Source organism: Dasypus novemcinctus, chromosome 8 (assembly GCF_030445035.2).
Source record: "Dasypus novemcinctus isolate mDasNov1 chromosome 8, mDasNov1.1.hap2, whole genome shotgun sequence".
Classification (NCBI taxonomy): domain Eukaryota; kingdom Metazoa; phylum Chordata; class Mammalia; order Cingulata; family Dasypodidae; genus Dasypus; species Dasypus novemcinctus.
The window spans coordinates 112123041-112146799 of record NC_080680.1 but is presented as its reverse complement, the minus strand read 5'-3'; the positions used below and the strand labels follow the sequence as shown (position 1 = coordinate 112146799).

General features: G+C 40.5%; 1 long non-coding RNA gene and 1 pseudogene across 2 annotated transcripts; both read left to right on the top strand.

The window, feature by feature from the left end:
- Nucleotides 1-459: 459 nt before the first annotated feature.
- Nucleotides 460-17906, top strand: LOC131279521 (uncharacterized). Of its 2 annotated transcripts, none has more exons than XR_009186935.2 (3): nucleotides 460-585; nucleotides 3901-4043; nucleotides 14560-17906. It is a non-coding gene; the product is annotated as an uncharacterized lncRNA (long non-coding RNA). The 2 variants fall into 2 exon arrangements; XR_009186937.1 differs by lacking the exon at nucleotides 14560-17906 and adding an exon at nucleotides 4157-4246.
- LOC101417570 (mitochondrial transcription rescue factor 1 pseudogene) lies at nucleotides 12375-13229 on the top strand (annotated as a pseudogene).
- Nucleotides 17907-23759: the final 5853 nt, after the last annotated feature.

Sequence of the window (23759 nt, the reverse complement as noted above, 5' to 3'; positions counted from 1 at the left end):
CCCAAGGGTGGAGGGGGTGAGATCCGAAGGTAGGGGTATAGGGGCAAGGGCTGGGGCTGGGGCTGAGAAAGAAGTGGGGATTCCTTGCCTGCATTTGGATGGGGGGAAGGCATTAGAGGATGAATAAAGAGAACAGGAGGCTAGTGGGAAACGGCCATCAAAGAACAGCCATCATTAGGGATCCACTGGACAGAGAGGGGAGACCCCAGACAAGCTAGCTCCATTGCCACTGCTACGTCCAGCAAGGCTGGGGGATCTGGAGACTCCTAAGGACTATGCCATCACCCTGGTTTGCCTTCAGATCTCCAGAAGGGCGGGAGGGCTTTGGAGTAATGCTAAACAGTCAAGTGGTGTTAAGATAGTCACAGAAGAATTGAGTTGGTAGTGCACCCTTGGCTGTTTTAGCAATGATCCCAAATCTGGAGATCCATGTTCTTTGTGACTTCTATCTCCAGGAGCTCTTCTGGACAACAGGACTGAGGAAAGAGAGTTTATCCACTTCCACATGTCTAGATGGAGAGTGTCCCCAGAGACAGAAACCTGATGGAGAGAAGAAAGCTCTTGCTGGAATCACAGTATAAGAAGGTAAGGAGAAGCAAGTTCTCAACAGATGCCTTGCATTAGTCAGGGTTCTCTGGAGTAACAGAACCAACAGGAGATATCTGTAAATAGTATGAGATTTTACAAAATTGACTCACACAACTGTGGGGATACACAATTCCAAATTCCATAGGGCAGAATGCTAACCAGGGACTCCAAAGAAGGACCTTGATGAATTCCTCCAGAGATTCTGGCTGTCCAAACTAGAGTTGGGAATTCTCTCTCTGGATGCTGAAATCACTTCTCCTTTTAAGGCCTTCGACCAATTGGATGTGTTGTCACTTCATTGCTGACAGCAATCTCCTCAGTTCATTGTAGATGTAACCTGCCCTCTGTGCAATCAACTTACTGATGATTAAAGTCCATGAAATGCCCTTGTATTACAATTAGCTCAGTGCTTGCTTGACCAAAAACTGGGCACCATTGCCTGCCCAAGCTGACAAATTAGCCTAGTCATCACATACCTCCCACCAGGAGAAAGTTGCAATGGGTTAAGTTGGGTAGAGACAGTTGGTGGTGAAAGGTAATGAGCAAATAAATCAGTGGGATTCATGGAGTGAAAGGGAGGTTGGTGAGAGGTGAGGGATGACATCCTGACAAAGAGGAGGGAGAGTCAGCTGAGGAGAGGAGGGTTCCAGAAACACATTGTGATCTGGTTGGGAAAGAGGGTACAGGATCTAAGTGTGGTCTTATGAAAGAAAAGAAATGATAAATGATAGAGAAAGAAGGTGATCCATTAAGATTGTGGGCTCCTGGGACAAAAAGGATCTGGTGCCCATTTTGAGACTGAAAAATGAGAACTTAAAAGTGGATCTTGGAGAAGCAGTTACTGCTCAAGCAATTGGGCCTCCACCTACCACACGGGAGGTCCTGGATTGGGTTCTCCGTGCCTCCTGGAGAAGGCAAGCTGGCGTGGCAGACAGGCACAGTGAGCTGACACAAAGGAGACACAGAGGGAGCAGCTTCTTTCTTTCACAGACCTCCCAAAAGCAGAAGGAAAGCTTCCAGTCATGCTTCACACCCCTCCCAGCACTGACCCTAGAGTTGTCAAAAGCTGCACTTAGGCAAGCAGACTTGGCCCAATGGATAGGGCGTCTGCCTACCACATGGGAGGTCCAAGGTTCAAACCCCGGGCCTCCTTGACCTGTGTGGGGCTGGCCCATGCGCAGTGCTGATGCGTGCAAGGAGTGCCCTGCCACACAGGGGTGTCCCCCATGTAGGGGAGCCCCATGTGCAAGGAGTGCGCCCCATAAGGAGAGCCACCCAGCACGAAAGAAAATGCAGCCTGCCCAAGAATGGCGCCACACACATGGAGAGCTGACACAACAAGATGATGCAACAAAAAGAAACATGGATTCCCAGTGCCACTGATAAGGATAGAAGCGGTCACAGAAGAGCACACAAAGAATGGACACAGAGAGCAGACAACTGGGGGTGTGAGGGAAGGGGAAAGAAATAAATAAAAAATAAATCCTTAAAAATAAAAAAGCTGCACTTATCAGGGAACCAATCAGGTGGCTTCAAGAGAACAGGAAGTACAAGCTGCAGCTAGGAACAGAAGAGGTAGAAGAGGATCTGGCAGGGGTAGGGGCCCTGAGGCAACCATACTGCCCCTTCCCATTTCCCATTTTCCCACATGGATGGCTTTATACTCCTTTTCTCTTTCACCCCAAGGCTTTCTTTTCTTTCACATTGTGTTTCTTAGTTTGCCTGAGCTGCTATGACAAATACCACAAATTGGTTTGAGCTTAACAGGAATTTATGCACTCACAGCTTTGAGATGAGAAGATATCAGCAAGTCTTGCTTTCTCCCAAAAATCTGCAGCATTCTGGTGGTGGCTGCCGGCAGACCTTGGGATTCCTTTGCATTTCTGCCCCTCATCAGATGGTGATATGCTCTCCCTTCTTGTTCCTGTGCCTTCCAGGTTACCTTTTAAAGCCTCCAATAATCCAGATTAAGAATCACCTCATTTCAGTTGGTTCACACCTTAAGTAAAAATATCTCCAAGAGGTCCTAATTACAGGGACAAAGATTAAGATTAAGCATGTGTGTTTGTGGGGTACATAATTCAACCTACTACACTGTTTCTTATGGATTCCTCCTCCCATAACAACCCCAGGCTGCACTGGAGCCATGGAATTGAATGTCTCTATGCTAGGAAGGGAGAAACAGGAATGAAGGGAAAGAGATGAATCACTTCCAGAAAAGGTCCTATGTGCCTTCAGCTTCTTTCTGGCTGGTAAAAGAGCAGACTGAGTTACATGTTGAGAACATGAAAATTAGTTTGGCCTGAGAAAATGAAAATCTGCCCTGCACTCATCAGAATGGGGAAACAGGCACAGATGGAGGCAGTTCAAAGTTAAGAGATAATTGTGTTTCTCACAAGGAAACTCTGCAACTGTCAAGTGTCCTAGCGACTCAGTAGCATGACTACTTTCTTACTGAAGAAATCTTTTTCTTTAAAATCAAAGTTTTTCAGAAACTTTGCTTTTGAAATTGTTCCAGTAGGAACAAATAGCGCACTCTTCCCTACAAGATCTACGTCACTTTGACAGAGAGAAAAAGCCTTGGCTCCAACCCAGGTGCAGAGATTCAGATTTTTCATGGTTTTGGGACAGAATATTCCACATCTAAACCTTATAGTTTCTAAGGAAAGGAGACCCTGTGGGCACTTAGCCATCCAGGCCTGATGTTGCCCCTCACACACAGTTTATCTTAACTTTGAACCTGTCAAAAGCTTTTCCTCAAAATTTCACCTAAACTCCATCCATCCCCAAAATCCTGTAATAACTTGCTTTTTTGGTGACATGCCCTGAAAAAGACTGGAATGGTTCATGGGCTCAGACAGACACAGCAAACTAGGCTAGAAAGAAAAGTGGCTTTATCAGCCAGTAGGGGACAGGAGATTAACCAAACTCAAATCTGCCTCCTCACTGAGGGGTTTTCTTGAAGCTTTTATACATGTTTGAAACAAAGACAGTTAATCATGAAATCGACATATCTAGGTATGGGTTGGGAGTTTCTCTAGTGGTCTACTCTGGTTAACATCAGGATACATAGTATGTGCCTGGTGCCTCTAAAGCTCACAAGATAAGGGTAACAGAATAAGTGAAGTATTACATATGTACACCATTTCTCTTTACATAGAAAAAGTAAAAGGTCTGGATAATATTAAATTAGACAGGACTACGTGCTTTTCTACAGAAATTTTATGTCTACCCTAAAGTGTTTGCTAGGTTACAAGTACATTTTATTCTGCTCATGCTACAAATTCCCCCTGGTTATGTGTCTACTTCCAGCCATGAAATCAACTTTTGGGATCCAGTCGTCATCCTATCTGGTGACTTCCTGCTGAGATGGAGCGTAGCAATTATGGAATTTCTTGGCAGAAACATTGACCCATGGTGTGTAAATAATATTGATTGTGGTTCGAGAGATTTAGGTGAGTTTTGGAAGTAACTTTGGATGAAGAAAATGTTTTAAAAACTAATCACATTGCTATGTAACTACATAAGGAGATAGTACATTTGAGAATTTCAATGCTTCTCTTAGCAGAATAATCGTGGAGCCGGCCTGGAGAACAGTGCACAGCCAGAATCCAACACCATATGGAAGCCAACTGAATAAATCAAAGAATTGAATGGAGTGGATGGGGTTGACAAAACTTGAAGTGTTTATTCATATGAGATAAAAGAGTAGAAGAGTAAAAGAGCAGAAATAGCATTAGATTCACCAGGAATGTAAGCGCAGCACTCGGTTTTTACTATAGCGTATATTCCTCCTTGAGGAGCAGTCAGGATATCAAATGCCATTCAATTTTGGAGAACAGCCTTGTGCATCAGAGTCATTTTTGTATTATTGATTATCGTTTAAGGCTTGAGAAAGAAAATTATTTAGAGCTTCTATTCTGGTAATTACATCTTCAATTCCTATAGAGGGAAAAATTTGCTGCTAGGTGATCGTACCAATGGAAGATGGAGCAAGTCCACCTAGCTTGTAGTAGAGGTAAGTTAGTTGCAATAGATGGAAGGGTAGTATGAACAGTTTCTTGGGCCAATGGTAACTCTAAGGTACATCTTCTTAACTAGCCTGGATGTAGCCATGGCCACAGACTTGTTCCAAAAATCTATTGTGTGCCATTTGGGGTACCCAGTAAATTCCTGGTCTATTTTCCCAATCAGTTTCAAACCAATTACTTGTCTGTAAGGTAATTGTTTGGTGGCAGTTTTCAGGCAGTGAGTGTCCTAATTTATGACTAAGGAAAGGATTGTGTTGCTGGGAGTGGTTGTGCTGTTCCTAACATAGGTGTGTTGTTTTTTTTTTACTTAAATTTTCCATAGCCTGGGATGAACCAAACTACTTCATCCCAAAGTTGGAAATGTCTGCCCTTTTCTCTTATGGCTAAATTTTTCAGTATGATCATCTAACTGAGAGGAATATTGCACAGCAGTTCAAGTGGTAACATTATCTGAGACTCAGAGTTGATGGCCAGATTTTGTTGAATTTACTGGCCAATAGTCGGGTTTGGCTCCGGTTATGTCTATGGTATGTAATGCCCCTGGTCATTTTTTGCATCTCTTTTATAAAAGATTTTAAAGTTTGCCAATCAGTACCTTATAAGGGAGATACCCACCAGGGCAATCAGAAACACTTGAAGTTGGCAGCTGTCCACAGAGCTAACAATTAGACTGATTTATAGAGTTAGCATAAGAATGAGCCCATTGGGGGGAAAAAGTTATTATCTTGTGGATTTATAGTTAAGGACAGGAGAGAGGGCATAAGAAAGAGTTGGGTGTCTTAGTTTGCCACAGGGCTGTCAAGGCAGTGTACCAGAAATGGGATGGCTTTTATAATAGGAAATTTATTAGGGTGAAATGTCCATATCAAGGCATCAGCAGAGATGCTTTCTGACCACAGTCAACTACTGCTGATTTTGGTGTCTTGTCACATGGTGAAGATGGCTGCTGATTTGTGCCAAGGGCCCTGCCTTCCTCTCTAGAACCTACCATCTCCCAGAGCTCAGCTGTGGGCTCTCAGGCATAGGGCTCATCTCCTCAGCCTTGAGCTCTTCCATGGGCCCAGCCTCTTGGGGACTTTGTGCTTAAGCTTTGGCTGTTAGCAACCCTCAAGTCCTCTTTGCACATTTCAGGGTCAAAAATGGCAGAGCTCCCTTTTCCTGTGTGTCTGTCTCTGTCTCCATTTATATCAACTCCAGTAAGAGGGAGGACACTCAACCCCAGTCACACCACATTGATGCAGTCCAATCAAAAGCATCTCACACACACAGGAATGAATTAGTTTAAAAACATAATCTTTCTCTTTTTTGGGATTCACCAAATTCAAACTGTTGTATTGGATTATCATGTTAATAGGATTCAATTATGAGTTAATCCTAAATGATTAAAAATTTTTAAACTAACCAGGATCTACAATCATAGAAAAATGAAGAAAGGGGTAATTAGCAACAAATACAACAATCACCCATTATTCTTGAAGCCTTTTTCTTTTAAACAATTATTTGAGTCCATTGAGAAGTTCACAAGTACACTCATGTTCTGGATCTTTGGGTGGGTCAATGGCAATGGGCTGCTTTTCAATTGAGTAGCAGAGAGCCACTGTACAGCTTGAGTCTAGTATGATGTATCCATGGTTTGATGCCCTGTAACTTAAGAGTGTGTGACAATACCAGGTTTGGTTCTACCCATTTGGGACTTGGGAATGATGGTTTTTCCATGTACATAGCCATACCCAATCTCTAGGCTGATCATTATGTAAAGGAGTATCTGTAGGGAATTTAAGATAACTGAAAGTATAGTTATTGATTTCAGTTAGGGCACCAACTAAGGGTTGAATGGTGGCTAATTCAGAACTAGAATGCATATTGCCAGCTTATTCCACCTTGAGAAATTTGAGAAACAGCCTTCCATATATCTTTTCATAAGGGCTTAAGACTCGCCTGCTCTAGGGTGCTACTCTTATCATCAGGAGCATAATGGTTAGGGTTTTATCTCAATTGTATTTCTAGGCAGATTTTTGCTAGATCTTCCTTTTACATTCAGTTCACTCGCTCTGTCTTTCCTGTGGATTGAGGTCTATAAAAAGAGTGTAGTCGCCAATCAATACCCGGTAAACCTGAAACATCCCTGACTACTTTAGAGCAAAGGCAGTGCCCTTGTCACTTTGGATGGAGTGAGTCCAAACCTAGGAATAATTTCTTTTAGCAAACATTTAACAATTTCATGGGTTTTCTCAGTTTGACACAGGAAAGCTTCTACCCATCCAGTGAAAGTGTCAATAAATACTAACAGATATCTGAAATTTCAGGGGGCTTTAGGCATCACAGTAAAATCGACTTGCCAGTCTTCTCCACCTAACCTTCAATATTGCATTCTGTATTAGACAGCCAAAGGAGTGCTGAGGCAAAATACCAGAAATTGGTTGGTTTTTATAAAGGGTATTTATTTGGGGTAGGAGCTTACAGATACTAGGCTATAAAGCGTAAGTTATTTCCCTCATCAAAGTCTACCTTTACGTGTTGGAGCAAGATTGCTGCTGGCGTCTGCGAGGGTTCAGGCTTCCTGGGTTCCTCCCTTCCAGGGGCTTGCTTCTCTCTGGGTTCAAGGTTCCTTTCTTCTGAGGGCTTGCTTCTTCCTGGGCTCAGGGTTCCTCTCTTCCTGAAACTGGCTTCTCTTTCCTCTGTAGCTTACTTCCCAGGGCTCCAGCTTAAGGCTTCAGCATCAAACCCCAACATCAAAACTCCAACTTCAAAAACCCTCAACTCTGTCCTTTGCCATGCCTTTTATCTGTGAGTCCCCATCTACCAAGGGGTGGGGACTCAACGCCCTAATGATGTGGCCCAATCAAAGCCCTAATCATAACTTAATCACACCCAGGTACAGACCAGATTACAAAAGTAATACAATATCTATTTTTGGAATCCATATCTATATCAAACTGCTACACACTCCTTTTGTTAAGGCAGGTATTTTGGGGTGGGGCTGGGGATTGACCCAAATACATGTTACACGTTGATCAATTACAACTTGAAGGGTTTGGCATAGGCTATGTCCCACTAGAAAGTGGTTGAGCATGTCTCATCCATAATGTGTGGTGAAAGTGTATTATGATGGGTTTAAGGAGGTTCTCTGGGACAAGAATTTTACTCATATCACTGTGTTCATTTTCATTGTGTAACCATCCCTGTTCAGTTAGGCTTGTACATCCCAATTCTTTTGCTCTTGCTAAGTCTTTTTCTGAATACTGAGGTTTCCTAAATCTTTCAAGCTTGGGTCTTCATTCAGGTAACAGTGGATATTTTGGATAGAACAGGGTGACAATTGTCATGGAGGTTTCCCTTTTGGCTGCTTCCTTCCCTGCTTTATCTGCTTGCTATAAAGAAGCCTCTAGCTTCTTTGCTATTAGTAGATTGACAGTTGCAGGATTAAATCTACATGCTTAATGTTTTTGTTGGCAGTAGTTAACAGAGCACACTCTTTCCAAATAGCATCAGGGGCATGAAGTATGGCAAAAGAAGTCAGTATATATATTTTTGCCTTTTGTCCTGCACTTAATTGCAGAGCCCTTATGAGTTCAATTAATTTGGTCCTTTCTGCTGAAATTCCTGCAGGTAAAGGTTCTGCTTCTAGTATTTTAGTGAGAGTAACTACAGTAGCCTGCCCTGCATTTTCCATGGTCCATGTAACTACTCCCATTGGTAAATAATTCTAGGTCTGGATCTGATAGTGGGACATGAGTCAATCCTGGGTGGCTAGAGTGTACCTCCTCGAGCTATACACAATTGCATTTGGGAGTTTTCCATTCTGGTCTCTCATTAACCTCAGATAGTAAAGTGGCCAGATTGAGTTTATCTATCGTTTTCAGTGTGACATTTGGGTTGTTCAGTAAAATGGCTTGATATTTGCTCAAATGACCCATGGTTAACCATTGACCTCTTTTTGTCCTAATATGTAAGAACATAATGTGGGAAGAGGACTGGGTGGGAGAGCCCAACATGAACTTTGCCCCTTCCTGGAGAAGATCACAGATAGCAGCCACTGCTTGAAACAGGCTGGCCTGCCTGTGGGACCAACTCAAGGTGCTTTGATAAGCATGCCACCGGCGGGAGTTTTCCTCCAAAGTCTTGTACTATTATTCCTAGTGCAAAGTCTTGCTGTTCATGCACAAACAATTCAAACTCTTTCATTAAGTTAGGGAGATCTAGGACTGGGGCTGAGAGGAGTTCATCCTTAAGTCTTTGAAATGCTAGAGAGCATTCTGGAGTCCATTCTAAAGGATCTTTTTCTTCTTTCCCCTTGAAGGCTTTATACAGAGGTTTGGCAATATGCCCAAACTTTGGTATTCAGAGCCTGCAATGACCAGCCATGTCTAAAAATCCTCTAAGTTCTTTTCTGTTTCTGGGTTCTGGTACTTGTCATAAAGTCTCTTTTCTGCTGGGCAGCAGGGCTCATTGTCCTTCAATAGTTTGAACCCAAGGTATTTAACATTTAAAGCTATTTGGGGGAAGTCAATTTGGCTCAACAGACAGAGCATCCATGTACCACATGGGAGGTCCAGGGTTCAAACCCAGGGCCTCCTGACCCATGTGGTGAGCTGGCCCACACGCAGTACTGATGTGCACAAGGTGTGCCGTGCCATGCAGGGGTGTCCCCTACATAGGGGAGCCCCACGTGCAAGGAGTGCACCCCATAAAGAGAGCTGCCCCGCGTGAAAAAAGTACAGCCTGCCCAGGAGTGGTGCCACACACACAGAGAGCTGACACAGCAAGATGACACAACAAAAAGAGACACAGATACCCAGTGCCGCTGACAAGAATACAAGCAGACACAGAAGAACGCACAGTGAACGGACACAGAGCGCAGAAAATGGGGGTAATAGGGGGAAAGGGGAGAGAAATAAATAAAAAATAAATCTTTAAAAAAATGGTAACGCTATTTCGGCTTTCTTTTCAGATAATCCATATCCTTTCTCTGCCAGCCCTTTTAGCTTTATTATTGCTTTTTGACTTGAGACTTCTTGGGTCTTGGTAGCTATGATTATATCATCAACATATTCAAGGAAAAGTCCTTCTTGGAGTTGCACTCCATATAAGTAAGTCCTTGGACTGTGCCTGTCCAAAAAGAGTTGGGGCATTTTAAATCTCTGTGGCAACACAGTCCAACAATGTTGTTTTATTCCAGTGTCAGGATCTTCCCATTTAAAAGCAAAAGGTCTTTGTGATTCCTTCTCTAGATGTAGGCAATAAAAAGCATTTCACCAAGCGTAAACATCGGAAATATTGACAAGAAGTGTATATGGATTAGGCACTGTCGGGTGAATGTCTTCTACTACTTGATTGACAGCTATGGGCTAACTCCATAAAACGTTGAATATAGGAATTTCATCCCATTTACTCAATCTTCTACAGAATAGATCCAGTTGCAGAATAGTATTGTACTCTAAGGACTCTTGCACTAGCAATTTCTGCTCATCTTCTAAATCTTCTAATGCACAGAGGCCAGACTTCCTTAAAAAGACAGACCATTCCCTTTTTAGCCATAGGTTCACACTCAAATTGTTCCCAGTGCTTAATAAGGCAACCTAGGGGGTCATTCTTTCCCTTTACTTCCAAGTAAAAAGCCTAAGTAACCAGTCTCAGCAACCTCTCTTTACACCAGGGCTACTTCCTTTCTTATTCCAAGCCCAGAAACCTAGAACAACAAATTGCCGCTTCCATCTTTGGCAGGGGCTCTTGTGCTGCTGAGAAGAAAGACAACTTTCACAACACACAGAGCAGAACCTGTTTTCCTTTGTAGCCTGCCACATTTAGGGATTTTAGACACCCAGGGCAAGCGAGTCCCATTTCCACTCTCAGAGTAAAATACACTGGTGGCCGCAGAGCTGGAGCCCATGACCATCTTACCTTAGGGTCGTCATTCTCATGAGGACGCTGGTCCCATCTTGGTTGCCAAATTCAAAGATAACTGGAATGGTCCACAGGCTCGGTGCTCGGCACAGCAGAAGAGACAGATCACGGAACTAGGCTAAGAAGGAAAAGTGGTTTCATGGGCTGGAGGACAGAAGATCTAACCAGTCTCAAATCTGCCTCCTTGTTGAGTTTTCTTACAGCTTTTGTGCAGGATGGAAAGTTAATCATGGAGCTGACATCTCTGAGAAGGGATTGGGGAGTTTCTCTAGCATTCCGCTCTGGTTAACATCAAGATACATACATGCCTGGTGCCTCTAAGGCTCATGGTGATAAGGATAGGCAAATGAGTCAAGCATTACATGTGGACATCACACACTTTTCTTTATGAAGAAGTAAAAGGTCTAATTAGTATTAAACCAGACAGGATTACATGCTTTTCTACAGAAACTGCATGTCTACCCTAAGGTGTTTGCTAGGTTACAAGTGCATTGTTTTCTGCTCATGCTAAGTACCATGCTCCCTCTGTTGGACTCCCTCGCCAGCAGCAAACCAAAAACCCTGACTTTGCCTGACTACAGGTTTGCCCCTGGTAGTCTGAGGCTGGTTCAATGAGGACAGGTGGAGATTCTATTGAAATTTGGCAGCCACCCTTACTGACAAGAACTGGACTCTCTGACTCAGTAATAACATGCATATCGGACACTCCTTGAGATTCAAGATTTTCAAGGTCTCCCTGTCTTTGATTGTATGGTTGGCCACTGAATTTGGACTTTGATTCTCTCTTTGTCCCTTCTGTATCAGGTTTATTATTTGTATCCTGGAATCTTTGTTTCTGATCAGTCTCTGGTGTTCCCTGGTGAAATGTGGCTTGTAACACCATGTCCTGTCTTCTGTTATCCACTACCTTTCGCTTGCCTATGAGAACTTTCCCCAATTTCTCTGTGTATGAGAATTGGCTTTGGGAAATTTCTCTCCACACATTCCAAGTGCCAGAAGGCGGCCAATTTCTCAAGTCAGCAAGTGGAAGCAGCTTAACCTTGCAGTCCAGGGCTCAAAACACAAGTAATATTTTATCTTTGCTCTCAACAGTCAGGCAAATTCTCAGGGACTTGTCTGCTAATAAGCTTGTGCTACCTCCTGGCCTAACTTCACTGAGAATAAACTAGAATTAAGGTGGCCACATGGGGCACTTTGACAAGACAAGAAGCTTCATTTGAGACGTGCCTGAGGCAAAAGGAACCCTCAAGAGGACATTGTGTATCTGGTCTGTCTAAAAGAGATCACTTTGTTTAATGTAGGAGATTTTCCCTCCATTTTCATTCTGGGGACTAAAAAGCACTGCCTTTTAATTGTATGGTACGATAAAACTGTCAAGGGCTTGAGTTAGTGTTTAAACTAGCTGCAGGGACTCCTCTTTTGTGCATATGTGTATATGTAAAAAGGTTTTCCTGCATCTGAACTTACTCCCTTCTCCTTAAAGAGCAAAGATAACCTTTTATGTTGATAATTTCATACTTGCCTAAAGCTACCTCACTTTTGTTGTTCTAAGCTTCTCTTAGGTTAGAATTCTTAAAGTTTTAAGAATTCATTGATCAGAAAAAAAATAAAGGTAGTCAAAAATGTCTAAGAAAAATAAAATAGTTAATAAACTGTTCCTTTTGCACTAAAAGATGAAGACAAATGTATTTAAGTAATAGCCTTCACTAATACTGTTAAGAGAAAAGAAAAAAGCCTTACTTTCAAGATGAGACCTTTTAAATATGATTTTAAGATTACTTATAGCGGCCCAGAGGCTGGCGGTCGGTGCAGCCGCTGGGAGTGGGAGAGGGGTCAGTTTCCCTAACCTGCAGGTTATATGCACCATGGCTATGACTAGTGTCAGGTTGCCTGCAGGTGTTTTAAGAAAGCCAGATGCCTGGATTGGACTCTGGGGAGTACTCCAAGGAATACCTTCTTCATACAAACCCTGTGCTTCCTGGAATCAATACTTTTATTTTTCACCTACCAGGTAAAATGCATCCAATTATAAAACACTTTTCCATAATATTTTCTCACTGAGATTCCCAGGGCTTTCAATATCTCCAGAATATGTTTTCCATTTTCCTTAAGACTCAAAAGCAAGATGAGCTCTCAAAAATCCACTAAAAAGACTCTACACAAGGTAGAAGATGAAGATGACTCTGATGAAAAGAGGGATCATGATGAGATGAGTGAGAAAGAAGAGGAGCCTGAGGATGATCCCAGGATGATCCCAGTGTGGTCAAAGGCTATAAAGACCTAGAAAGGGTTGTGCAGTCTTTTCAGTATGATATTATCCTGAAGTCTGGGCTGATGTTGGAAGAAACAAAATGGAAGATGCATTCTACAAAGGTGAACTCAGGCTGAATGGGGAAAAATTATGGAAGAAAAGCAGAACGGTGAAAGTGGGAGATACGTTAGATCTCCTCATTGGAGAGGATAAAGAAGCAGAAACAGAGACAGTGATGAGAATTGTCCTGAAAAAAGTGTTTGAAGAGAAAACTGAAAAGGAAAAATACAGAGTGATGTTACGACTGTGGAAGAAGTTAAAGTTGCCTAAGAAGAGTGTGTCTAAATAGATGGATGGCTTTGTGGGGATAAAGCTGCTTCCTAGTGGTGGGGGTGGGGAGAAGCCAGCTTAAAAGAGGACATTTTTACTAAAATAAAGTTCTTTTACCATTAAAAAAAAAATTACTTATAACTTGTCTCATGAATATGAGGTTTATAAAATATAAACTTTACAAAGCACAACATAAACAGTGTAAGTTAAACAAAAGTATTTATTTGTAAATGTCCTCTAATATTTCCTGATAGGTAAATTTTTGACAAGTGAAAAGAGTTTGTCACATTTATCGTAGACAACTTGATGTCTGTGTGTCCCTGATTATATAATATATATATATTATTATATTATATAATGCTAACACAATATTCTAGTTTGTATAAGATCTTAGTTAAAATTCTCAAGATTTAAGCTTCCAAAATTCTCTGTATTCATAGCAGGGAACAAGAAAAGGATCACTGTTGGAATAATCTTTTAAAATTATAAAATATAAAATTGTTTTAAAATGAAACTCAAAGGACAGGTATCTTTTAAATTGAGTGTTGACCTTATAAAATTATCACACTACTACAAATCATTAAGGACTTAATATTTTAGCTAAAATTATAATTTTCAGATGGTTAAATTTTGAAGACCTTTGAAAAACCTGAACTACTCAATTAAACAATTTTTGGATATCTGGACAATTTCTAAGTAAAAATGATACAAAAACCAGTTTTAATTTATCCTTATGTATATTATAGAAGAGCTATAGATTAATAGAATGTGTAAATGCCTTTGGATAATGTGATATATGTATTTATTCTGCCTCTTTTATATAAAAGGCACATTTTTTTATAAAAGAGTACCTAGGCAGTCCTCAGTTTCTTGCCTTCTAGTTTTCTCTGTGTCTAGATAGAACAAAAATTATTTACCCTGACTAAAAATGGTAATTAATAAGTGATTGACAGCACTTAATAATAAGTATAGAAAAATGTGAATGTGTATGCAAGATGATGAGCATGATTTGTCTGTTTCTTAAGGAATTGTTAGTTTATTAAAATGATAATTCAATGTAATCTGTATATTTGTTTTAATTAATATGCTAAGATAAATTATATCATAAAATTATAATTAAAAGATTCATACTTATATATTTATATATTTATGTATGTCTACATATTCAAGTAGGGAAATATATTAATTTTTAATTTTACGAATGTTAAAAAGACAAATCTAAGGTTATATTCCATGTTAGTGGATTTATTTGCAGAAAAAGGCTTTTATTGAAAATTGTTATATAGACGATACATAAAAAGAGTAAAATTAGGGTTTCCTTTCCATAAAATGCCAACTTATTTTATGCCCAGATAGTGTTTTTTTCTTTTTGAGTCACCAAAATAGTCTGTTAACTCTCTGCCCTTCTGGTATACTCTTCAATAATTTTAACAAAAATTTCCTTATTTTTTTAAGCTCTTGGATCAGATATCACGGAAAGACTGCCTTTGAACTTCAGTGAGAAGGACCTCACCAAGTACTGTTAACAATTTACACAACAGTAAATCTCCAGGGGTTGATCCCTGGGGATCCATGCCTCCCAATTAGAAAGACATAAGCTCCACTAAGATCTCTGGAAGACTGTCCTGACTGAGGCCTCAAACACAGCAACCATTCCGAAACAGATAGCTACAGGAAGAGAATCCTCCCACCGGAGACCATCCGGACTAAGCTGATGACCACATGAAGTGGACAGCTCCCACCCAAGACCCATCAGGCAAGATGGCCAGAACCACAGATTGCCGTGCTTGAATCTGCATGCCTGTGCTCTTTTCCTTTGTTCTTTCTTCTTTGCCAATTTAAGGTTTAAATTGGTGTTACTGAATACCTATTAACTATGATACCTCCACAGTCTTTATCCGTAATGCTGTTTTTTTGCAGCCTTAGTCACTCCTTGGTATGAGTCCAACACTAGTCTACAATTTGCTCATGTTTTGGCTAAAACATACAATTACACTGTCTGTTGGATTAGTACTAACTTTCCTTTGGGTGCCACCCAACTTCCTTTGCTACCAATTTCTTGTAATTCATCAGCTGATTTCCTAGGTAAAGGGACACAACAAAGAAATGATTGGGGGATAATATACGCTGTAGTAGGTTGAACAACTAGAACTCTAAAATGCCCTACCTCATTATACATAGAAAGAAAGGCTTTGATTTCAAACAAACAATATTCAGAAACTTTTTGCTTCTGTAACCAAATTTTCACAAAATGAAAGACAGTGATGGGGTAAGAGAAGTAATGAGGAGGTAGGGGCCCTGTGAGAAAGCAGGAGGCAGTGAAAAGGGAAGATGGGTGTCCATAAGGTACTCAGGAAAAGAGGCAAAAAAGGAAAAAAAAGGTAAAGCCTCTGGAAGATAAATGGAAAAGATGGAACCCAGTGTTCTGGAAGTTAGTAGATGGTCTAGAACGTGGGTTTCGATATGGAGGAGCTGGTCGTGGGTCCTCTGAGGATCTAGTGAGGGGCTGAAGGCATCGTCAGACCTGTTCAAAGGAAACAGTGGGAACCATGGACTCAAGGCAGTAGCATCTTCCACAGGTGCCCCAAGCAGCAGCATGTCAGCTTCCATGGCCACTACACTGCATGACTCAAGCAGGAATCTTGACAAAATTGTTGCCAAAAACTGCCTTTCATAGGGAGCTTGCCCAAGTGGCTGCAGAAGATAAGACCAACAAGCTGAAATCAGTAGAGCTGGGATGGGGAGGCTTGCAGGGTGGAAAACATACAGCATAATCTCACATCCCCACCTTCGCAGTGCTGCTGGTACTCCCCACCACAGGGTATTCTTGCACGTTCCTTTCCCGCTGGATTTCCCCTCCAATGTCAACCCCAGGCCACACTAGATCCTGGAATGCATAAGCCATGCTAGGTTGAGGGATACAGGAAAGAGGGGAAAGAGATCAATCACCTTTTCAGAAAAGGCTGGTTCCACCAGGCCACCTCGCCAATTTGAGAAACGGAGAACATGAGTTACTTGCCAAGGGGTATTTTAGGAGGCTATCTGGAATGGTCCTGTGGGGGAGACTTTTGGGAGATGAGACTGAAAGCTCCAAACTCAGTATAAAAGATGAATGATCAACTGCCAAGATAGTAAGGCCATTCAAAGACATTAGCTCATGTGATCCTCACAACAACCCTGTGAGGTATGGAGGCCAGGTGTGACCTCGGAGGAGGAGCTGAGCCTTTGGGAAGTTTGACACCTTGTCTAAACTCAGGCCCCCCTGAAGTTCTGTCTCCAAAACCAATAATGGCTCCCCTCTAGCTCACACTGTCACCAGTAGGCAAGATCCATGGCCCAGCTTCAGAGGGATGGGCAGAAACAGAATCTGAGTCCTTCCTCTGAGCCTGCCCTCTGAGAGCTGTTTTCTAAGAGGGCCCTGCTCTAGCAACCAAGATCTTCAGATTGTGTATGTGGGCCCTCACGGAAAGGTGAGATTAAGGTTCACCTAGGGGAGCTTGGGTTGAGTAGACCAAACCTTACGTTAAATGCTACACCTTTGTTCCTCTTTTTGACTCTACATTGATCATGAGGGACAAGAGTCAGTGGGTGGGACCCAAAACTCACTCTCCTGCCTCTAGGAAAGCTGCAGGCCTTCACTTTTCATGGAGAACTAGATTTAATTATAATTAAATAATAGAGCTCGGTGATCCATCCCTGTTGGCCACTTTTAAGTGGATGAAAGTATTTTCTATTTTTCTTTCTTTGAAAATTTCAAGAAGGGTGATCTATGTCATGCTCAGTTGATTTTTCATTCTCTGTTTTCTACACATTCTCAGAACTGCAGGAGCACGTGTTCTCCCTCAGCTAGGCCTCTGGCCCCAGTGACCGAGCACCTGAGCTGAGGTTCTCAGAGGCCCAGCATTGTTCTCCATATCGACCCTAACATGACGGGAGGCCCAGAGACATTTCAGAGGAACATTAACCATCGAATAAGAGTGGAGGGACTCTGTCCTCTTGCAGGTGTCCTGCACTCTTATAATCTAATCCATGGCCAATGAATTTCTATGATCAGGGTTTCACCTGGAACTACCTACCAGATAGCAGATCTGTGAGCTTCGGATATAAACCTTAGTTTCTGCCCCTGCCTTTCTCAACTTGTTCCCCTGGATGGTGTCCAATCTTTGCTGTGAGTTTCCATCTCTGGAGGCTCTGTGTCAAAATTTTTGAAAAGTCGGAAAAAGAATAGGAAAAAGTTTCTGCTGGACCTAGAGTTTCCTTGCCAGGTTGATGTGTCTTTTTTCCCCAAATATTGGTAAAATTAGATTCCTCTATAAACAGAGGAATAGAAAAAAGGAGCCCCACACTACACAGAAGTATAAGATGGAACAGGTGTCCCAGAGCTCACTGAGCTGCCTGTGAAAGCAGAGACAGTTCATCTGAAATGTACAGTTGCCTTATGCAACTGGGCCCTGGGAATGTGTGCTTGTGTTGTGGTCCACCTCGTGGAGCTATAAAAGAGTCGCAATGTCCTAGAGGCTGGGAGAGGGCCCATAAAGAGGAAGAGGATCCTTCTCCCACCATCCAGCCTAGGAGATCTCTCAACCCTTCCTGGGCCTTCCAGATTTTTCCACCTCCGGGCCTTGTTATTCTACTTCCATCCTTTCTTCATATCATAGCTATACTGTGGTGCTATTTCCTACAACCCAAACAGCTGGGTCCTCTTTTATCCCCTTGGTCATCTCAGCTTTGACCCCCACCAATTCTATAGCCTTTGGTTTTTTGGGGTTTTTTTTTTAAGATTTATTTCTCTGCCCTTCTCCCCCCCCCCCCCCCCCCCCCCCAGTTGTCTGCTCTCAGTGTCCATTCGCTGTGTGTTCTTCTGTGTCTGTTTGTGTCAGTGGCACGGCACCATTCCTGGGCAGGCTGCACTTTTTCCGCACTGGGCGGCTCTCCTTATGGTGCAAACTCCTTGCGCATGGGGCTCCCCTACGTGGGGGACACCTCTGCGTGGCAAGGCACTCCTTGCGCGCATCAGCACTGCATGTGGGCCAGCTCATCACACAGGTCAGGAGGCCCTGGGTTTGAGCCTTGGACCTCCATGTGTTAGGCAGATGCCCTAATTTTGGAGCAAATCCACTTCCCTTTATAGCCTTTGAAAGTCTGAAGTTATCCCAGGAATTTCTACTAATTTACAGGGATTTGCATTCTCACGAGTCCGTCTGGTCTCAGCTCCAGCTTCCCACCTTGCATCAACCCAGACATATGCTACAAGCTCACCTTCACATTCGCCCAAGAGTCCACTTTCACAAACATTAGTGAGCAATGTAGCCTTTACAGAAGCTGCTGTAAGGGTGACAAAGAGGGCCCGCAGCAGGTACCCCCAACAAATTTAAAATTCCCCCCTGCTGGAATGAGGCGCTGAATTATTTCCTCAGCTGAAACAGTCTGGGCCGAGAGCATCCAGTTCTTCCCTCCCATATTAGCCCTTACCAGAACCTCCAGCAAAAGCATTCTTTCAAAAATAGTGAATAGATCCTCAGACAACATTGCTCCTGGAATATCACTGTTTTTAGGCCTTTTCAGTGGACAGAAACAAAAGTAAAAATTAAACCATAAGTTCTTATAGTAATATCTCCAAATTTAACATTATAGGGCTTTTACTTCTCTGATTTTATTTGTATCTTGCCTCTCTAGCATTGAAAATTTGGAATCTTAGTATTAACATACTTATTTTGCTCTATCCTAATATATATGTTAAGTATTTTCAAAATGGTGTCTGCAAATATTCCTCCTAATAACACTGTTAGAAATTTGTTTGCAATTCTTTTTTTCTATAGAATACATCCCACCAAGAATGTACAGTCACTAGTCACTTGAAATAATTCTTTTATCTGTGTGGTTGTATAACCAATTTGATGGAGTTATTTTTTTTCAATTTGGGGGTGAGGTTTATTTTCCTTGCTGATTTTAATTTTATTTTTGGAAAATGTAAAACATTTGCATGGTTTAAAAGGCAAAAGTAAATAAAAAGTTAAACTCAGAACTTAGCGGCTGCATTAGGGGTGTGAGTTAGGCTGCACTCAGAGAAGTCTCATTTCCAGTCCTTCCATTTGATTCTTAAAGTGGTTCATGAACAAAAACCTCAAGGGGTGATGCTCTCGCTTTTATCTTTTTCTCTCAAGATGCAGAAGGAATTGTGAGGAGCAAAAAGAGTAGCAACTTTGTAGAAAGAAAGAGACTGGTTTGAATCTCACTGTTTGAACTTTTTTTAAGGAGGTAGTGGGGAATGAACTGGGGACCTCACACATGCAAAGCAGGTGCTCAACCACTGAGCTACACCTGCTCCGCATGAACTTAAACTTCTTGAGACTGGGTTTCTTCACATGAAAATGAGAGTAATAATTTCCACCTCATAGAAATTTATGTAAATTAAATGTTACATGGAAAAATAACATGTGAACTACCTGGTAGTTCTTCAATTTCACTTGAAGACATTAATGGGATCTTGAAATTTTATACCAACTTCTCACCCAATTTTGGAGTCATTTTTTAAATCCTTTTACATAATGCAATATGTAAAAATATCAATTATTACTATTATTTATGATCGTTTGAAATGGAGCTTAGAGGATTTAAGCAAAAGCCTATATAATGTAGTAATGTAATAAAAGTTACTATTGTAAGTATTAGAACCAAAACAAAAAACAGAAAAACAAAAAAAAACAGACTCTTGGTTGACAGTAGTCAGGAAGATCTTCAAGAAAAAATATAAAAAGGAAAGAAACTCGAAAGAGACTATTTGAAATGAGAATTCAGAAGCAGAACAAATAGGTATTATTGCACAAAATGAAAGTGGGATAAAATCCTTAGCAAATGAAAAACTCCGGGTGAAAAAATGAAACCAAATTCTATGCTGTCTATAAACTACATGCCTAAAACAAAGAGATTGAAAACAAAAAGAATGGAAAGCCCAAAAGAATTAACTGATAAAACAATAAAATTAAGTAGGTAAGGTAGACACATATACACATAACACACACAAATCACAAGTTTCTAAAATTCTATTTAGAAACCTAAAATAAGATGGGAGAGAGACAGGGCGTTTTAGGATAGATATACTTTTTTAGCATAGAAAGCTGCATTATAAAAATGTCAGTTTTTCCCAAATCTATAAATCATTGCAATTGTCATGAAAATACTAGCAGGATTTGTGACAATTTGGAGTAAATGTTTTCAAAATTAATATTAAAAATGTGAGAAAAATTAGGAAAATTCTTAAGGGGGGACAGTAATGAAGGAAGGTAAGCAGCCCCAAAAATATTAAAATATTTTAACAATGTAAGTAGAATACTGTAGTAATGACAGGAATATACAGGAATATGGGTGAGAAAAAGTCCATAAATTGTCAAAAATATGTGTAGAAAATAAAAAAATAAAAATAAAAATATGTGTAGAAGTTCTTATAAAAGTATCACAAAGTCAATAAAAATAAAAATAAAAATAAAAGTATCACAGCAAATCAGTGGGAAAAGAATGGATATTCAACAACATTGGGGCAACTTAGTAGGACCTTAGGAGGAAAAACCAGATATAACTCATTCCTTAAATAAGCATTTTTTTTAAACATACAAGTTCTAAAAGATTATCTTTAGTGGAAAATGCATTTCTATGTTTTAAAAGCATTTAAAAGTTTACTAGTACAGCATGCTTTTAAAAATAAATTTAAAAAACACAAATGATGAAAGTCAGAAGTATAAGCAGACTTCACATCCCTCTAAATCCCACTCCCTGGAGATAAGCAGAGTTAATAATTTGGTGTGCATAGAAAGGTATTTTAAAGCCTAATCTGAAACCTAGAAATCTTAAAGGGAAAAGACTAATCAGTCGATTAGGAGGATAACAAACACTTAATATTTCAGTATTTAAATAAAATAGTGAAAACAAAGTAAAAAATGACAAATAGAAAACTTGTAACTCAGATGACAGCTAAATACCTTTATTATGCAAAATTCTTGCAAAGCAATCGGAAAAAGATGATTCATTCACAGGCAAAGTTTACACAGAAATTTATATGAAAAGCTGATCAATTAGACGGGAAACAGACTAGCAGCTATGTATGGCAGGGGAAGGTTAGAGAGACTGAGAAGTGATTATTAAGGCATAGAGTTTTTGTTGTTTCTTTGTTTTGTGTTTATTATTATTGAAATAATGAAAACACTCTAAAAATGACTGAAATGAAGAATGCACAACTATGTGATTATACCAAATACTATTGATAGTACTCTTTGGATGGATTGCATGCTTCGATAATATGTAACAATAAAATTGATTTCTTAAAAAATCTGTTAGCTCATGTATGAAACATAAACAACAAAGAGGGTATCTTTCTCTCCCATCAGAATGGCCAAGATTGTGAAAATTTAAACTGACATAATTTTCTGTACCTATGTTAAAATAATACTGGGACCAGCATATTTTTTCTAACAATAAGCAAAATAAGCAAAAATAACTTAGCTGTTTGTTTCAGGAAATACTTGCTCCTGAGAGAATAGAATGCAAAACTAAAATGATTTACTCATAAGGATTAAAACTTGCTCAAGAATTGCTTCAAGATCTTTGCTTTGCTGTGCCCACCAATCCAAGCTATATCATAAACTCTAAACAATTCCAGGCAATGTTCCACCTTGCAAGACCTCCTTGAAGTCATCCAATCGAGGCCCCAAAATACTACAGAATATTGCCATAATTTCCCTATTTGGACACTGCTAAGACTGGACTGTCTCTAGAGTTTTACATTTATGACCAATACTGTAGTGAACATCCTTATGCATATATCTTGCCCCAAAATTGTTAGCATTTCTATAGAATAGATTCCTTAAAAAGGAATTGCTGAGAAAATATATGATTTTAATTTGAATAGATATTGCCTTCCAAAAAGTTGTACAAATTTTCTATTCCATTGTGCCAGTTTAGTCTCTCAGCTCTAAATCTATCCTTCTTCGCCCTGCTTTGGGATACTGTAGCTGGGTCCTATAAACATTGTTGCTTTGCCAGCTAGTGCAATGTTAAGCTTTGTCGGTAGAATGTTCTGGAAGAATAAGACAAGGCCTAGCAGAGGAAGGAGCTTCTCTTCCTTGTTCTGGGGTGCTTTCCTTCTGGCTCCCACAGCACAGCTCCTATAGTGTGCAGGTGACCCAGTGGCACCCACCCTCCAGTGAGCTCCATCATCACCCCAGCAGGTGGTTTTCTGCTCACCAATCCTATCCAGTGGGACTGGTGGACCAGCCAGCTCTGGGCCACTGCATCAGCGAAATTCTCTGTCATCTGGTGGGCTGCTGGTATACCTTGTCCAGTGAAACATTTATCTCACCCTTACAAGGGCTGAGGTAATCTTCCAAGTTTGCGACTTCCTTGAGTACTTTCTCTCAGTCCTAGAAGTAGTAGCTCCTCCCTATATTTTCTATTCCTTTATTCTTTAAAGTTGTTTTTAACTCCTGTTATTAATCACCTTTTGCTGGTTAAAAAATTCTTTGTATCAAATGGCCAAAAAGCACTTGAAAAAATGCTCAACATCATTAGCTACTAGGGAAATGCAAATCAAATGAGATACCAATTTCACACCCACTAGAATGGCAACTATTAAAAAAAAAAAGGGAGTGGGTGTAGCTCAGTGTTTGAGCACCTGCTTCCTATGTACTGGGTCCCAGGTTTAATCCCTGGTACCTGCTAAAATATACATATATATGTATATTGCAAGTGTTAGAGAGGCTGTGGAGAAATTAGAACACTCATTCATTTCTAGTAAGAACATAAAACGTTGCAGCCACTGTGGAAGACAGTTTGAGAGTTTCTCAGAAAGTTAAGTACAGAATTACCATATAACCTGGCAATCCCACTTCTGGCATATACCCAAAAGAATTGAAAGCAAGGACTCAAATAGATTTGCTCACCAATGTTCATAGTATTATTCACAATTGCCAAATGATGGAAGCAACCCAAATGTCTATCAACTGATGAACAGATAAATAAAATGTGCTATATACACGCAACAGGATATTTTTCTGATACATGTTACAACATGGAAGAATCTTGAAGACATCACAGTGAGTGGGAAAAGTCAGATATAAAAGCACACAGATCGTGTGATCTCATAAGAAATAATTGGAATAAGGAAACTCAAAGAAGCAGAATCTAGAACATAGTTTACCAGGGGCTGGGTTGGGGGTAGAGAATAGGGAGTTAATGCTTGAGTTGTATAGAGTTTCTATTTGGGTTGATTATAAGGTTTTGGTAATGGATGGTGGTGATGGTAGCATAACACTGTGAATGTAATTAAGAACACAAATATAAATGTGAACATGGTTAAAAGGGGGAAATTTTAGTCTGTAAATGTCTTACTAGAATAAAACTTTTTAAAAAAACATAGGACTGTACAATACAGTGAACTCTATTGTAAACAATGGACCATAGTTAATAGTACAAATATAGTTCATAGTACAATTATAAAAATGTTCTTTCATGAATATTAACATATATCACCCTAATGCAAGGTGTTAATAATAGGGAAGTATGTGGGAACTCTATATTTTATGTATTTTATGCATGACTTTCCTGTAAGTCTAAAACTCCTCTAATTTAAAAAATGTTCAAATTACTGGTTTGGTTTCACTCCT